Raw genomic sequence first — 4,177 nt, 5'->3', positions numbered from 1 at the left:
AAATGCGAAGAAAGCTTTCAACATTTAAAGCAGAAATTAACTACAGCGCCTGTACTCGTGCTACCTGAACCGAACGAACCATTCGAGGTGTATTGTGACACTTCACTGAAGGGTCTGGGGTGTGTGCTGATGCAATACTGGAATGTGGTAGCGTATGCCTCACGATATTTGAGACCTCATGAAGTTAATTATCCGACACATGACCTGGAGCTTGCTGCGGTTGTGTTTGCGCTATAAGTGTAGAGGCATTACCTTTATGGGGTTAAGTTCCGAGTTTCCTCTGATCACAAGAGCTTGAAATATCTCTTTGATTAGAAAGAGCTTAATATGCGGCAGAGGAGGTGGATGGAGTTACTGAAGGACTATAACTTTGAGCTGAATTACCATCCGGGAAAAGGAAATGTGGTGGCGGATGACTTAAGCCAGAAATTGTTGTGTGTTGCTTGGTTGATGCTCCGAGAAGAGGAATTGTTTAAAGCCTTTGAAAGCCTGAAGTTAGGTGTTCAAGAAGTGTCCGAGACTTTGTGTTTAAGTCAATTGCAAATTTTGAGTGACTTTAAGTCCAAGATCGAAAAAGATCAACAAGATGAGAAGGAATGGAAGGAGCATGGAAATTGGAGCTTTGGAGCATAAGCAGCGACGCGCACGCATGGTGTACGCGTACGCGTGGATGCGCGCTACTAGGGTCGGTACGAAGAAGCCAAAGCTAGAGGCCGGTGCATTCGCGTGGCTGAGCTAGAACCTCATGGACACACACGCGTGCTTTACGTATGCGCGTGGATCGTAAAACCCCAGGTACGCGCACGCGTGCTGTACGCGTACGCGTCGGTGCTAGCACGTGATTTTTAACTGAAATCATGCTAGGAAAATTCACAGAGACTGTGGGGCCCAATCTGAACCAACTCTGGCGCCAAAACACTTAAGAGGACCAAGGGATAAACGGATTCTAATCATTCATTCACACATTGAGATATTTTTAGTTAGTTTTTGGAAGTAACATTTTGTAGAGAGAGAAATTCTAGCTTCTCTCTAGGATTTTACTTCTCAATTTGGAATTCTCTTGGATCCATTGGTGAGATCTTTTGTCAATTCAATTCTACATTGTTTCAAGTTGTAGATCTAATTCTTCTCCTTTCAATTCTAGTTCTTGTTACTGAAGTTACTTGTGGATCTTAGATTTGGAAGTTTGTTACTTTGATTTTCATTAATGCTGGAGGAATTTTATGTTCATTGTTGCCAATTGTGTGATTGTTGTTAATCTCTTGTAGTGGATATCTTTGATTTCAAGTCTATTCTCAATTTTACAATGTTTTTCATCCTTGCTCTCCAAGTGTTTGAGAAAATGTCAACTTTAACTATGGAGTAGACTTTTCATTCTTGGCTTGGGAGTTGAGATATTGGAGACACTTGAATTGTCAATATCCTTTGTTGATTAACAATTGAAAGTTGCTAATTGATTTGCATGTCACTAAAGCTAGACTTTCCTAGGGTTAGACTAGGACTTGTTAACTCAAATTGATCACTTTCACTTGACTTTCCTTCATGGAGATTGTGATGATAGGAAGTCCAATTCTCATTCCTAGCTAAGACTTTTATATTGCTTGATTGCCATTCACACCATTAGCCTGTTCATCTCTTGCATTAAATTCCAAAACACCAATACAACTTTTAACCAATAATGTGCATCTTGGAGCACTCCTAGGGAGAATGACTTGGGAGTAATACTCTCGGTTATTGAATTTAGATTGTGGTGACACAATTTCTTTGTTTGATGTGGAATTGCATGTCGGTCTAGACTATACTCACGATTGGATTTATTGATAAATTCTACGCCGGCATAAAATCTCTCATAATGGATCGACCCTATACACTTGAGCGAATAGAGCGTATACACATCTAGTGAGGGTTTGATTGCTCAATTACATGTTTTCACCTACAATCATCACTTTTCTTGCAAGTTTATAAAATCTTTAATAACTCAATTCAACTGTGGTTTGGCTTGGTTGTAATTAATACCTTTAGCCCTTGTACTTGTATATGTTTTCTTGGAAGTTGATTGGTTTTGACCAAGCAATTTCATTCATTTAGATAGTTGCATTTAGATAGGTTGCATGTAGGTAGCTTACATTGAATAAATGATGATACCCTTATCTCTCTCTTGGTTTAAGCATGTCGTAGGGAGATTTGATGCACCACTATTTGATGGTACATTCTATGCTGAATTTAGGAGATTTTATTACCCTTTTTCCACATTTATTCACTAAAATAGCATGGTTTCATAATTCTCTCCTAAATTGTGCTTAAGAGTGAAAACATGCTTTTTAGGCCCTTAATTGGTTAATTTTAATTCACCTTTGATTCAACTAGATGCCTTGATGTGTTTGTTGAGTGATTTCAGGTTGAAAAGGCTAGGAATGGATCAAAGAAATGAAGAGAAAAGCATGCAAGTGGAGAAATCATGGAAAATCAAGGATTTGGGATGCATTCATCGACGCGCACGCGTAGCAGATGCGCACGCGTGGAATGTGAAGTCGCATGGCGACGCGTACGCGTACATGATGCGTACGCGTGGAACACAAATTGCCAAGCGACTCGTACACGTGACCCAGGCGTACGCATCGACACTCGCACATGACTTCATTAAAGGCAAAACACTGGGGGCGAATTCTGGGCTTTCCAGGCCCAAATCCAACTCACTTCTGAGCCTATTATATGCAGAAATCAAGAGGAGATCAAGAGCTTTAGTTAGAAGTAGTCATAATTGAATTTTGGAGGGAATGCTTTAGTTAGTTTCTAGAGAGAGAAGCTCTCTCTTCCCTTTAGAATTAGGATTAGGTTAGATTAGGATTTCTTAGATCTAGGTTTAATTCATGCTTTGATTTACTTTTTCTTTATCAATTCTTGTTCCTCTACCTTTTCTCTCTCTAGTTTTGTATTTTACTTCTTGTAATTGTTTACTTTGTTATTGATGCACTCTTATTTCTTCTATTTTCTTTTAATGCAATTTTATGTTTGATTCCTTTTATTGTTTAATTGCTTTGTTGTTGTTAATTTCTTGCAATTAGTAGTTGTAGATCTAAATTTCTTTCAATTTTATCTCGCTTTCCTTTTATGCCTTTCAAGTGTTTGACAAAATGCTTGGCTGGGCTTTAGTATAGAATTTTTCTCCTCTTGGCTTTGGTTGAGTAATTGGAGACTCTTGAGTTATCAAACTCCTTTGTTGATTGATAATTGAAAGTTGCTAGTTGACTTGATTTCCACTAACTCTAGTCTTTCCTTAGGAGTTGACTAGGACTTGAGGATTCATGTTGATTTATCCACTTGACTTTCCTTCATAGTTAGAGGTTGACTAAGTGGGAGCAATGGACAATTGATATCACAATTGAGGATGATAATGAGGATAGGACTTCTAGTTCTCATTCCTTGCCAAGAGCTTTCTTAGTTGTTAGTTTACTTCTTTTGCAATATATCTTTCAAGTCTCTTATCAAAACCCCAAAATATACATCTCATAACCAATAACAAGAACACTTTCCTGCTATTCCTTTGAGAGACGACCCGAGGTTTGAATACTTCGGTTATTTTTATAGTGACAACCAAATTTTTGCATGAGAGGATTATTTGTTGGTTTAGAAACTATACTTGCAACGAGATTTCATTTGTGAAATTCTATACCATCAAAAATCCATTCATCAAGATCCAACACACTCATTTACTTGAGTTTGAGCTTCTCGTTCCTCGGCGATAGATGCCAAAGTCCCTAGCTTGGGATAATCCTTCATTTGGTGTGGTCCCTTGCACACGAAGCATCCTCTTTTGGGCACAAAAGCCTTCTTCTTTTCTTCGTACTCTTTCTTTGAAGAGTATTTTCCTTCCTTCTTGGTTGAGAAACTCTTCCCCTTGTCTCTCCCACCTTTAGCAGAACTAGGCTTGGGGGAAGACTTGGGTTTAGAGTCTCCCCTATGATACTCAGTGAGTGATTCTGCCACCATGATGGCCTCATCGACATCCTTAACATTCCTTCTTTGTAGTTCTTGCTTTGCCCAAGGTTGGAGTCCATCAATGAAGAAGAACAATTTATCCTCTGATGCTAAGTTGGGGATTTGAAGCGTGAGAGTAGTGAACTCCTTTACGTAGTCACTAATCATACTCTTGTGCTTCAACTCCCTCAACCTCTTC

Source organism: Arachis hypogaea, chromosome 15 (assembly GCF_003086295.3).
Source record: "Arachis hypogaea cultivar Tifrunner chromosome 15, arahy.Tifrunner.gnm2.J5K5, whole genome shotgun sequence".
NCBI classification, from domain to species: Eukaryota; Viridiplantae; Streptophyta; class Magnoliopsida; order Fabales; family Fabaceae; genus Arachis; species Arachis hypogaea.
Note: the sequence above shows the minus strand (reverse complement) of the source record.